Below are 14310 nucleotides of genomic sequence, written 5' to 3'. Positions count from 1 at the left end.
AATTGAATAATCTCATTGCCACTGGGCTACTACTTTTGTTGCTGCCTGCTCCAGTTGGTTAATTCTCTGCTACTTATGGAGCCAAAGGAATGGTTGCAAATGGTAAAATAATGATTGGTGTTTAAACATAAAACAAATTAATCAGCAATTTATTTCTCCTTCTGAAGCATGGTGAGAAGATCAAGCCACTGTGACTCAACTGGCAAACACTCCAAGAACTCAGCAGGCCAGGCAGCATCTATGGAAAAGAGTATACAGTCCTGATTAAGGGTCTCAGCCTGAAGCATCGACTGTTTACTCTTTCCCATTGACACTGGCTGACATGCTGAATTCCTCCAGCATTTTGTGTGTGTTCAAGATGAAGCCACACTCATGCTGGAAGATGGAAGAACAACGCCTTATATACTGGCTGGGTAGCCTCCAACCTGATGGCATGAACATTGACTTCTCTAACTTACATTAATGCCCCTCCTCCCCTTCTTACCCCATCCCTGACATATTTAGTTGTTTATTTTTTTTCTCTCTCTCTGCCCATCACTCTGCCTGTTCTCCATCTCCCTCTGGTGCTCCCCTCCCCATTTCTTTCTCCCTTGGCCTCCTGTCCCATGATCCTTCCCTTCTCCAGCTCTGTATCACTTTCACCAATCACCTTTCCAGCTCTTAGCTTCATCCCACCCCCTCCGGTCTTCTCCTATCATTTTGCATTTCCCCCTCCCCCTCCTACTTTCAAATCTCTTAGTATCTTTCCTTTCAGTTAGTCCTGACAAAGGGTCTCGGCCCGAAATGTCGACTGTGCTTCTCCCTATAGATGCTGCCTGGCCTGCTGTGTTCCACCAGCATTTTGTGTGTGTTGCTTGAATTTCCAGCATCTGCAGATTTCCTCGTGTTTTCTGTGTGTTGCTTGGATTTCCAGCATCTGCAGATTCTCCTGTGGTTGGGCAAGCACTTCTGTCTATGATCAGGAAGTCATATGCTTGAACATCCTGTTTCCACAAGCCCACCCTCCTCCAGTTATTTGATGTAACAACAAGAGCTGATTCCTTTAGTGCAGATACTACAGCAACGTTGAATTAGGCAGATTGCAGGGAATACCTCGGCTAACATTTTTCCAGCAAAAAAAGTCAAAAAGATCTATTTATTTTTGTCTGCAAAGACTTGCTTTACACAAGTCACCTAATTGCCAATATATCATGATATTAAGTAACAATAGGTTTAAACAGTTTTTTTAAAAAATGCAACTTTCTCTCTCAGGAGAGAACTTGCTTTCCTACAGTAACAGCTCACTTGATGTTAGCTTCATAAACCTGCAAAGCACACCAAAAACACAGATGTTCTATTTCACTTTATGGGTCTGAAGCAGCCACATACATTCAAAAGCTTTTGTCCAGTTAAGCAATTTTCAAAAAAAAAACTACCAAGAAGAAAATAGTTTTATTGCAATTGGCTGCCGAGAATATAACAATAAAAATCAATTAAAATCACGTTATACACTCATAAAGCAATACTGCAAGGAAATGGACTCTTCATTATCCCTTCTCTTCCCAATTGCTTATGTTTAACCCATAGCCCTCCAAGCCTTTCCCTTCCATGTACCTATCCAAATACCTACTAAGCGTTGCAACTATACCCACCTCGACCACTCTTCAGGCAACTCATTCAAGACACTTTCCACCCTCCGTGTAAAGAAGTTCTCTCTCGCAGATCTCTTTTAAATCTCTCCCTTCTTATCTTGTATCTGTGCTCCCTACTTTTGGACTCACAACCCTGGGCAAAAGACAATGACCTTATACACACTCTTGCTAATTTTATAAACTATGAGGTTACCCCACATTCTTCTATGCTACAAGCAATAACTCAGGCCTCTAGTCCAGACAGCATCCTCATAAATCTCTTCTACATTCTCTTCAACGTGATGATATCTTTTCTATAATATCATCAGCATCATTCTGTGCCATAGCTTGTGATGTGGGTGATCATGGTCTTCCATCTGTCTTTAATCTGACAAGTTCCAATAAGCTCTTCAAAACTTTTGCCAGTCCATCCCTTGACGTATCTCAAGAATGCCATGCGCTGTCAACCGCGACTTTTTTCTTCCATTAATTTTTCCTTTTACTGCAAGATGTTCACACTTCTCTTTCCTCAGAACATGTTCCAGAAATTCCACCTGTTGTTTCCCGATTGATGATATCAGCTGTCTTCTTATTCCGGCTTTTTGGAACACTTCCTCATTTGTTACTCTGTCCTTCAATGATATTTTCATCATTCTTCTCAAAAAACAAATTTTTATAACAGGGGGACTAAAACTGTACACAATACTCCACGTGTGGGCTCACCAATGACTTACTCTGTATGTAACTGTATCATAATGTCTGTATTCCTAAACTCCACGTCCTGACTGATAAAGGCCAGCATAATAAATGCCTTCTCCCCCACTCCCTCTAATATCACAGCCAATTTCAGCAAACCGTACTCCAAGGTCCCTCTGTTGCACAACATACATCAGCGCCCTTCTGCACAAGTCAAATGTTCAAAATGCATCATTTTACATTTATTTAGGTTGAAAACCACTTGCCATTCCTCAGCCCAAGTCTCTAAATGATCAAGATCAAGTAGTAATTTGTTGCAATTTGCTTCACCATCAATGAGACTCCCCAAATCAGTATCAGCAAACTTACTAATCATGCGGGTACATTCACATCAAAATCATTTACATAAATAATAAGTAACACAGATCACAACACTGACCCCATGGGGCAGCCTCAGTCACAAGTTTCCAGTTGGAGAACTGACCTTCAATCATCACCCTCAGTTTCCGCTTATTGAGCCAATTCTGAATCCACCTCACTGGCTACTCCTGAATCCCACATGACTTAAAATTTCCATATCAGCATGCCATGCAAGACCTTGTCAAAGTCCTTACTAAAGTTCATAGTTCATAAAGTTCAATGGATAGAACATCCATTGCTCTATCTTCATCTATCCTCATCATTGCCTCTTTGAAAACTCCAAAAGATTCATCAGACATGACCTCCCACAACAAAACCATGCCGACTATTTCTGATCAGGCCTTGACTGTAGATGGTAGATCTTGTCCTTCAGAATTCCCTCCAGTAACTTCTCTACAACTGGTCAGGCTCACCAGTCTGTAACTCCTTACTACCCTTTTTAAACAATAGAACAATATTAGCCACTCTGTAATCTTCTGGAATTTTATCACTAGCTAACCACAAAGCAAATATATCCACTAAGAACTCATCAATTTCTTCCCTGGCCTCCAGAGGGTCTAGGGGTGCATTTGGTCAGGTTCTAGAGATTTGTCCATCTTAATGTGCTTCATGGCTGCAAATCCCTTCTTCCTCATAATACCCAAGTCAAAGTCAAAGTAAAATTTATTATCAGGGTACATACATGTCGCCACACACAAGCCTGAGAATCTTTTTCTGTGGGTATACTTCGCAATTCCATAGAACAGTAATTGTAAACAGGATTAATGGACAACAAACTGTGCAAATGCAGATATAAATAAATAGTAATAAATAATAAGCAAGAAATATCAAGATAAGAGTCCTTAAATGAGTGTAGTTACCCCTTTTGTTCAAGAACCTGATGGCTGAGGTGTAGTAATTGTTCTTGAACCTGGTGATGAGAGCCCTGAGACACTTGTACCTTCTACCTGAAGGAAGCAGTGAGAAAAGTATGGCCTGGATGGTGAGGATCTTTGACAATGGATGCTGCTTTCCTGTGGCAATGTTTCATGCAGATGTGCTCAAAGGTTAGGAAAGTTTTACCATGATGCACTGAGAACCTTACATAGAATTTTCTGCTCAAAAGGCATCAGGCCATCATGCAGCCAGTCAGCACACCTTTCACCACACACCTACAGAAGTATTCACAGGTTCTAAGACCTCACCACCTATTTCCCTAATTTTTTTGGCATCTATGATGTTCCCCTTGGTAAACACTGAGGAGAAATAGACATTAAAAATCACAGCCACTTCTTCTGGCTCCAAACATAAGCAGTCCTGATGGTCCTTAAGCAGACCCAGCCTCTCCCTAGTCACACTTATACTGTGAATATGATCCTCTTGGGAATATCTTTAACCCTGCCTGCCAAATCCTTCTCACACTCTTTTTTTTGCCTTCCTGTTATCTCTCTTAAGCCTACTCTCAAACTTTTTATATTTGTTGTGGGATTCACTTGTACCCAACTGCCTAAACATGACGTACATTTCCTTCTTTTTTCTGACCAGGGCCTCAATATCTTTCATCAGTCAGATTCCGTGAACTTGAGATATCCACCCTTCACCCCATCAGGAATATGCTGCCCCTGGACTCTTGATATAACCCTTTTAAATGCCTCCTATTCACCAACTGTTCTTTGCCTTTAAATAGAGTTGTCAAGTCTACCCAGCTAGATCCTGTCCAATGTCCTCAAAGTTGGCCTTCCTTCAGATCAGAACTTTAACCTGTGGATCTGTTTGACCTAAATCCATAAGTATTTTAAAACAAATGTAACTGTGGCCAATGTGCTCCCCAAATGCCACTTCAGTTACTTGGCCTGCCTCAGTCCCTCAAGGACTGAAGGATGCTGAAGGTTCCAGCATTGCTCCTTTCTGAGTAGGTTCCTCTATAACTGCGTCAAGGAACTGTTTTGGACACCACACAAATTCTGCCCCATCCAGGCCCTTTGCACTCTGGGTGGCCCACAGGATACTGGGATACTTGAAATTTCTCACTAACACCACCCTACTATTCTCACAACTTCTTACATTTTCTCAGCGCATCCACTCTTCAAGTTCCCAATGACTATTGGGGGTCTATAACACATGGTGACTGACCAACCCTTTCTTATTTCTAAATATATCCTCGCTAAATGGTTTCTTAAGAATATCTCCTCTAAGCAATGCTGTTACAGCCTCCTTCCACTCCTACCTGTTCCTCTGTCATGACTAAAGCATCAGTATTTAGGCTGCCAGTCCTGCCCATTTCTCAGCCATGTTTCTGTTATGGCCACAAAATCCCAGTCCTGAAATCCATACGCTCAGTTTGTCTTGCCCACCGTTAGTCTACAGGGGTTGAAATACCGGTAGATTCAATTTAAAGCAGTGGTCCTACCTGCCTTTTTATTGCAACTTTGATGGCTATCCTGATTGCTAGGCTTTACACCCTTAGGGTGCTGCGCATATTCTCACTGACTTCACTCTCGAGTCCCACCCCTCTGCCACCCTAATTTAAACACTCTCCGGTGGCAAAAGCAAACTTCCCCACTAGAATACTGTATTCTCCCCCCAGCCCCCAATTCAAGTGCAACCTGCCTCTCTTGTACAGGTCACCTCTACCACAGAAGTGAACTCATTCATTGGTCTTTTTTTTATTCCTGGACTCACTAGCACATGGCACCGGATGTAATCAAGAGATCACTACTTGAATCCTAAAATTTAATTTCTTACCCAATTCCCTAAACTCATTCTGCAGGCGCTCACCCCTTGTTCTGCCTATGTCATTTGTACTAATGTGTAATGACTTCTGACTATTCACCCTCCCCCACAAGAATTTTATGCAGCTGCTCAGAGACATCCTTGACCCTGGCACCTCTCCTGTGCACACAGAAACTTCAGTCTGTTTCCTTCACTACTGACTTATCACAGTAACTGACTATACTCTTTCCTTCTGAGCCTCAAGGCCAATCACAAGTCATAGAAACCTGACCACTGAAAGAACATCCTCCTCACAGTATCCAAAGAGGTATACCTGCTTGTAAGGGAAATGGCCAAAGGGCAACTTTCACTGACTGCCTACCGCTCCTACTACTTCTCCTATTACCAAGATAGCAACTTCAGGACAGTAACCCAATACAAACTTTGGCCCTCCAGACAATTTTCCATAATGCAAGATAAGCACTTGTTTAAAATTCAGTCACATCACATTTTAAACTATAGTTGAGAATGTTAAACATTACTCTACAGAGGGAGGGAGAAGCCAACTGCTACTAAAAACATGAAGAGACTCGCTGAGAAACTGAAGCTACATGGAGACAAAACTCTAATAGTTAATAAACAGAAAGAAATTATTAAACTAATTTGAATGAAATCATGGTTATTGTTAACGCTCAAGACTGAGGACCTTAAAGAGCACAAAACACATAAGCACATGCACGTTTGTGATTATTCAGTAGAATGCAACAGGAGATGAAAAATTATTCATCAGACTGATCATAATGTTAGCAGAATTTATGTTTTGCACAACAGCAAAAAATTGCAATGTCAAACCCAGCAGAACCTGGTTTTTGCCACATTATGTAAGCACGTGCTATTGCATGCAAATGAGTTAAAGCAGAATAGGCAATCTCCTATTTGTTTTGTTTCTTAGATATCCTGAATATCAATAAAATACATATTTACTGGAGGAAAATCTTCAGATCCAACAAAATAAAATGTGGTACTGCATAGCGGAACATTCCTGGAGTGATGGCACTGCCTCTGCTGTAATATACATAAATGTCTGGCTATGCAGCAAAAATAACATGCATTCCCTCGACAGAGCTCATGCTGCATTGCATCTGTTACTCAGAATAATCTCAAAGCAAGACCTACAAAAATTATCTATAACAGCATCAGCACTGAAAAACACACTCTCTACTAAACACATCCTACCTTTACTGCTTCACAGTCGAATATGCAGATATGATTTCCGTAGGGAAGGTTACCCTGCTGCCAAGGTGTCAAGGGAGAAAAGAAAGCAAATAAAAACCATTCAGGAAAGGAAAGAACAAATAAAAACAGAGACAGAGATGGGTGCAAAGAGATAAAATGAGCGACAGATAGGAACAAAGAGAATTTTTTTTAAAAAGAGTCAGAGATACACTACAAAAGGTGCTAAGCACAGCCTCTGCATATTTCAGCAGAGTCAGCATTGAGGGAGGACTACTACTCTACGGGTTCTACCGTGCAGAATGATAGAAATCAGCTGATCACAAGTTTCACTGGCCAAACAAAATCCATTTAACTTCAAGGTTTAAAAAAATGCTTTTACTGCAGTAAAACAATTTCCACTATATATAAATCTGACTCATCAACCAAATAACTGCAAGGCACAATATCTGTGATATAATTTATTCCACCCATCTAAAAACTTAATGTTCTCATATAAACAAACTGGTTATTGAACAAATTACTAAATGGATGTGCATGCATTTCTAAAAAGAATATGACTTTACCCATTTGACATTCAAATGCATTAAAACTAGCCACCTCAACCACAGAAGTTATGAACTCTTATTATGGACTCTCCACCAGTACAAACAATTAGAAAAACCACAGTGCATATATACATCCAATCATTCAATAGATTACAATAGGAGATGCTCTAAGACATGAGGTTATTAGACTAGTCACAGTAATAACATGGAATTTTTTACAGCACTACAGCAAATGAACCTGATATTTGGTGCCAAAAATGTATGCTAATGAACAAGACCAGTTACGGTGATTTTATTTTCTATACATTCTTAAATATCTACATGCCTTTATTAATAATTTAACATTTCAATGGAGCATAATCTTTGGATCCAATGAGCAAGTAACAAAGCAGAACATTTTATGGATAGACCTGGAACGGCAAGATTATCTCTGCTATAATATACAATTGTGTTGAGTTCTCCGATACCTGCTTTCCAGCACAGAATTTTTAGAACCAGCATAAAAAATTTAATTTTAATCCTTTCAAAACTCCATGTATCAATACAGGATGCAGAAGAAAATGTTTCACTACGCTACATTAACAATATTTTCTGCCTCACCTCCACCAGCCCCCAAATGCTTCTTGTAAGGTATCTTACCTAATTTCCCAGTTTTTCACCCTATCAGAATCAAATTTAATATCACCAGCATATGTTGTGGAATTTGTTAACTTTGCAGCAGCATTACAATGCAATACATGATAAATATAGGAGGAAAATCTGCATTACAGTAACTATATATGTACAGTATATTAAATAGTTAATTAAGGTAAGTAAACAATTTTTTAAAAATGTAGTGAAGTAGTGTTTATGGGTTCAATGTCCATTTAGAAATTGGATGGCAGAGGGGAAGATGCTGTTCCTGAATCGCTGAGTGTGTGCCTTCAGGCTTCTGTACCTCCTTCCTGATGGTAACAATGAGAAGAGGGCATGCCCTGGGTGGTGGGGACTCTGATGATGGAAGCTGCTTTTCTGAGGCACTGCTCCTTGAAGATGTCTTGGATACTATGGAGGCTTGTACCTATGATAGAGCTGACTAATTTTACAACTCTCTGCAGCTTGCTACGATCCTGTGCAGTAGCTCCTCACCCGCACACCAGACGGTGATGCAGTCAGTCTGAATGCTCTCTGCTGCTAATATTAAAATGCAAATATTTGGGTGACGGGGTGGAGATATGTCTCTACCAAAGGACACTCTCCACTAGTCTGCAGGTCACCTTTGAGCAAGGTGTAACATCTGCTTAGCCCCAAATCAGGGTCACATGAAGCTATGGAAGCAGGTGGTGGATGGTCATATGAGCAGTTGGTGCATATCACAAGTCTTGGTTATGCGACCACTGACACCAGGCAGGCAATCTCTGAAGTGAAGGCACATGATGATGATGATGATGATGATGATGATGAACATTAAAAATCCTAAAATATTGTGTTCGCCTTGTTATAGGAAGGATGTAGATCATTTAGAGAGGGTGCTGAGGAGATTTACCTGGATGCTTGGACGAGAGGATGTTTCATGAAGATAGGTCAAGTGAGCTAGGGCTTCTCTCTTTAAACTGAAAGATGAAAGATGACTTGATAGAGGTGTACAAGGAGATAAGAGACACAGCCTGAGAATTTATCCCACAGCACAAATGGCTAATACAAGAGAGCATAATTGAGAGGTGCCTGGAGGGAAGTATGGAGGGATGTCAGAGACAAGTTCTTTAAATAGAGAGTGGTGGGTGCATGGAACACATGCCAGAGGTAGTGGTAGTGGCAAATATATTAGGGACAATTAAGACACTCAGATACTGGATAATAGAAAAAAAGGCTATGTAGGAGGGAAAGGTTAGATTGATCTTAGAGTAGATTAAAAGGTCGGTGCAATATTGTAGGCCGAAGGGCTTGTACTGTCCTGTAATATTCTAAGTTCAGTATTCCCTTCCACCACAGACTGTAGAAGAGGGAATGAGTAGGGCCAGGTGTTGTAGTGTTGATGCTCTGCTCTCATCTTTTCTCTCCCTCCTAGAGAGGAAGATAACACCCCCTGCTCATTAAGCCACTATTACACTCAAAAAGGATCACTCCATACCACTTCCAAAAACTCAAGCATGATGTTACACCAAAAAGCATCTCATTCCCTGCCTCTTCCCTCCAGGTCACTTTTTGGTTCAACCAAGCCACTTGCTGCAGGATTTTACCATTTAGCCATCCTTTGAACTTTTCCATCTCCAATGCTCAGGGAGCCCACACTTTCTTTCCAGGTGAAGCAATGATTTACATGTAATTTTCAATTTTCCTTTCAGCATTTTCTGTTCATGATGCAGTCATTTTCACACTGGGTAAACTAAACTGCAATTCCATGATCACCTTGCAAAACATCTGCATTTCATTTACAAATGTTATCCTGAGCACCTGGTTGCCTGCCACACAAATTCAACATCCCACTTCCACTCTGACCACGCTGTCCTCTGCCTTCTACACTGTTCTACATTGTCTCCACACCACTTTATTCTAGCTTCTTCCCCTTTCCTTTTCAGTAATGTTGACTGGTCTCGGCCCAAAACTTCAACTGTTTATTCCTTTCCGTAGATGCTGCCAAACCTGCTAAATTCCTTTAGCATTTTTTATGTTACAGTGTTCTAACAAAGCTCAAATAACAGCACGTCTTCTGCTCAGCCATATTATAGACACCCAGACCAGTGGTTCGGCAGTTCCTGTTTTTTATTTCAGATCTCCATTCTTAACACAATTTTTCTTGTGATTTCAGATAATGATTCTATCTCCAACTCTTTCCTGAATGCCTCCTCTCATGTTTGTTCACAGAAATAGACAGGCTGTTGTTAATCGGTTACAGCTCGGCATTCAACACCATCATCCCCTCAGTATTAATCACCAAGCATCTAAACCTGGGTTTCTGTAACTCACTCTGAAACTGGATTTTTGACTTACTCAATAGCAGACAACAGTCAGTTCAGATTGGTAATAACATCCCCTCCTCTTTGACTATCAACACAGGAGTGCCTTAAGGACACATGCTTACTAGTGCTCTACTCTCTTGACTATGTCATAAAGCAAGGCTCAACCGCCATCTACAAATCTGCAGATTACATGACTGTGGTTAGTGAAATTTCAGATGGCGACGAGGAGACTTTAGGATGGGGAAGCCAGGAGAACACACATGAATCCTCAGTGAGGAGTCAGTGGTAGAAAGGGTGGTCCTGAGTGTCAACATTTTGGAGGATCTATCCTGGGCCCAATACATTGATGCAATCGTAAGACCAGAATTAGGCCATTTGGCCCATCGAGTCTACTCTGCCATTCCATCATGACTGATTTATTATCCCTCTCAGCCCCATTCTCCTACCTACTCTCCCAATACTTTGATGTCATTACAAAATCAAGAACCTGTCAACCTCCGCTTTAATAGTTTGGCCTCCACAGCCGCCTGTAACAATGAACTTCACAGATTCAACACCATATGGCAAAAGAAATTCCTCTGAGCTCTGTTCCAAAGGGACATTCTTCTGTTCTGAGGCTATGCCCTCTAGTCCCAGACTGCCCCACTATAGGAAACATCCTCTCCACATCCACTATTTCTAGGCCTTTTAATATCCGATAAGTTTCAATGATGGATTGCAGGGTGAAAATATGTCTCTACCAAAGGAGGTGCAAGGCACTCCTTCCCTCTGCAAGCCTGTAGGTCACCCTGGACAAGGTGTAGCACCTGCTTAGCCTCCTGACCAGGGTCATGTGAAACCATGGGAGTAGGTGGTGGATGGTCGTATGAACAGCTGCTGCACATTACAAGCCTTGATTATACAACCACTGATGACAGGCAATCTGTGAAACGTATTTATAATGGTTGGGGTCACCGTCTTGTGAAGACACTGCCCAGAAGGCAGCAATAGAAAACCTCTTCTGTGGAAAAATTTGCCAAGAATAATCATGGTGAATAGATCACGTTTGTCCATGTCACACAACATGGCATATAATGATAATGATGAGGCTTCAATGAGATTCCCCCTCATTCTTCTAAACTCCAGCGAGTACCGGCCTTGAGCCATCAAACACTCCTGGGTATGTTAACCCTTTCATTCCCAAGATCATTCTTGCAAACCTCCTCTGGACAAGGTGCCCACAAAGAAGGCACATTAGCAGCTCCACTTTGTAAGGAGTTTGAGGAAATTCAGTACGTCACCAAAGAAACACAAATTTCAATATATGTACAGTGGAAAGCAGTCTCAATGGTTGCATCACAGTCTGGTATTAAAGCTTCAATGTACAGGATTGCAAGAGGTTGCAGAGGGTTGTAGACTCAGCCAGCTCAATCTCAGGCATAAGCCTCCCCACCATTGAGCACAGCTTCAAAAGGTGTCACTAGAACCCTCACCTTCTAGGATATGCCCTCTTCTTATTGTTACCATCAGGGAGGTTATACAGGAGGCTAAAGACCCACACACAGTGATTCAGAAACACCTTCTTCCCCTCTGCCATCAGATTTCTGAATGGTCCATGTACCTATGAACACAACCTAGCTATTCTTTTTTTTAAACACTATTTATTTTGAAATTTACAGTAACATTTTAGTCTTTGTAGTGTATTTCTGCCCCAAATAACAAATTCCCCACCATATAAGGGTGAGTATAAACCTGATTCTGATTCACATTAAGTTTTCATCTCTGATCTTACTCAGTTCTGGTGAAAAATCTTTACTCTAAAATGTTTGTATTCTTTCCATAAATATTGCCTGACATGAATGTCGTAATTTTCCTGACTGCTATTTGTAAGTGCTTGCCATTTGCTTATGTAACAAGAGTCCTTAGCTTCAAGGTAGCAGAGAGCCATTATGGGTATAGTGGTGAGGCATCAGTTAATGTACTGAATTAGTCATCCAGCAATCCAAAGTCAAATTTCACCAAGGCAGCTGTGAAATTGAAATGTAGTTAATAACAGGGAATTTTTTTAAATGGTCATGAGTAATGACAACCACAAAACTAGTTGAATACCATAAAAACCCATTTGGTTTACTTTTGACCTCCAGCAGAAGAAATATGTCATCCTCACATTAACTTGACCTATGTGCGATTCCAGATCTCCAATGTGGCTAACACCTAAATGCCATCTGAAAGGGCCTACTGAGTCATTTAGTTCAAGGACAATGTCTGGCATTAACAGTAAAGTGCACATTTGACCTCCGACCTGGAATAATGACTCAGCTTCTTAATTTGTCAGCTCCATAGGTTCAATCTGTGAACTCAGCATTGGAAAATTAGCCTACATCAGGTTGCTATTTGGTAATTACAGGCAATATCTATGTCAGGCTGTTGTTTGTTGATTACAACTCAGCATTCAACACTACCATACCCTCAGTACTAATTAACAAGCTCCAAAACATTGGCCTCTGCACCTTCCTCTGCAACTAGATCCTTGACTTCCTCATTGCGAGACCACAGTCAGTGTGGATTGGAAATAACATCTTCTCCTCGCTGAGAATTAACCCTGGTGCACCACAAGAATGTGTGCTTAGCCCACTGCTCTACTCTCTCTGCACCCACAACTGAGTGACTAAGCACAGCTCAAACACCATTGATAAATTTGCCTATGACACAGCTATTGTTTGCAGAGTGTGATGAGGAGGCATATAGGAGTGAGTAGATCAGCTGGTTGAGTGATCTCGTAACAACAACCTTGTACTCAGTACCAGCAAGACCAAGAGCTCAGCAGTAGAAAAGGTCAGCAGTTTCAAGTTCCTGAGTGTTGATATCCCTGAAGATCTATCCTTGGCCCAACATTTTGATGCAATAACAAAGAAGGCACAACAGCGGCTCTACTTCATCAGGAGTTTGAGAGGATGTGGTGTGACTCTCAAATTTCCATAGATGTACTGTGGACAGCATTCTAAATGGCACGGAGGGGCCAATGCACAGGATCAGAAAAAGCTGCACAAGTTGCAAACTCAGCCAGCTCTATCATGGGCACTAGCCTCCCCATCATCTTCAAACGGTGATGCCTCAAATCGGTGGTGTCCTTCAATAAGGACCCCCCATCACCCAGGACATGCTTTCTTCTCATTCCTACCACAAGGAGGAGGAGCAGAAGTCTGAAGACACACACTTAATGCTTTAAGAACAGTTTCTTCCCCTCTGCCATTAGATTTCTAATGGACAATTAACTCATGTACACTACCTCTATTTTGTTGGCTCTCTTATTGCACTACTTATTTAATTTAATTTTTTTTTTAAACATTTCTATTGTAATTTAATTTTTATTATATATTGCAATGTACTACTGCTGTAAAACAACAAATTTCACGATATGCGCCAGTGATATTAAACTTGACTCTAATTCCAATTCTAAAACCTAGCTTATAATTTTAAAAAATACATATTTTGAGGCTGTATTATTTGTAAAGATAAGCAAGTGCAAACATTGATGTAGTTCATTGTGAAGCCTTTTGAGAAGACTAAAGCATAAGAATTAAGTTTTTTTTCAATATGGCAGGCAATATCCTTTTTGTAATTGGATAACCATTTATCCTTCTCAGTCTAATTAACTTAAGTAAGTCAGCAAAACAAAAGTCTCAAAATATAGTTTAAACTCAAATGCAAATAGTAACGTTAAATGACATTCGAATCATTCCCAGATACAGTATTTAAATTACTAATATGAGTTATTGATTGGGACTTTTGCAACTTAATTGCCCATTTTCAACAGCCACTTGGAATGAATCCAAATCTGATTTTGCTTATTAAATTTATACAGTTTTGCTGTGTAAGCTTCTACAAAGGAGATGCTGATTTGTCCAGGTAAAATTATTCAATGTACTCCCGAGTCAAAGCAGTAAAATTTCCGTTTATTTTACTCCACTTTGGAAATGAAATGGGAAAAAAATAGTACAGTAATCAGAATTGTAACTATGGGAGTTTAGTGGGCTTGTTGTGAATATTTGCCAAAGGTTTATCCACATAGACGGGAATGGGTCAGAAAAGAACAATGTGAACGATAAAGAAAACAACAGCAAAAGTTAATGAATTATTTTACTTCTGGGCAAAAGCAGAAATAGCATCATTATACTACAAAAAAGACAACAA

General features: G+C 40.5%; 1 protein-coding gene across 11 annotated transcripts in view; it reads right to left on the bottom strand.

The window, feature by feature from the left end:
- Window positions 1–14310, bottom strand: part of kcnab2a (potassium voltage-gated channel subfamily A regulatory beta subunit 2a) — a 287858-nt gene that overhangs the window by 231186 nt on the left and 42362 nt on the right. For 3 of the 11 annotated variants that reach the window (XM_073032041.1, XM_073032038.1, XM_073032042.1), the window contains exon 2: window positions 6654–6710. The exons of 7 other annotated variants lie outside the window; for them this stretch is intronic. The gene's annotated coding sequence lies outside the window, so the exon portion shown is untranslated. Of the gene's footprint in view, window positions 1–6653; window positions 6943–14310 lie in introns of those variants that run through there. One more of the 11 variants, XM_073032040.1, reaches the window with a different exon arrangement.

The sequence above is a fragment of the Hemitrygon akajei genome, chromosome 29 (genome assembly GCF_048418815.1).
Source record: "Hemitrygon akajei chromosome 29, sHemAka1.3, whole genome shotgun sequence".
NCBI lineage: Eukaryota > Metazoa > Chordata > Chondrichthyes > Myliobatiformes > Dasyatidae > Hemitrygon > Hemitrygon akajei.
Note: the sequence above shows the minus strand (reverse complement) of the source record. Positions and strands in the feature narration are given on the sequence as shown.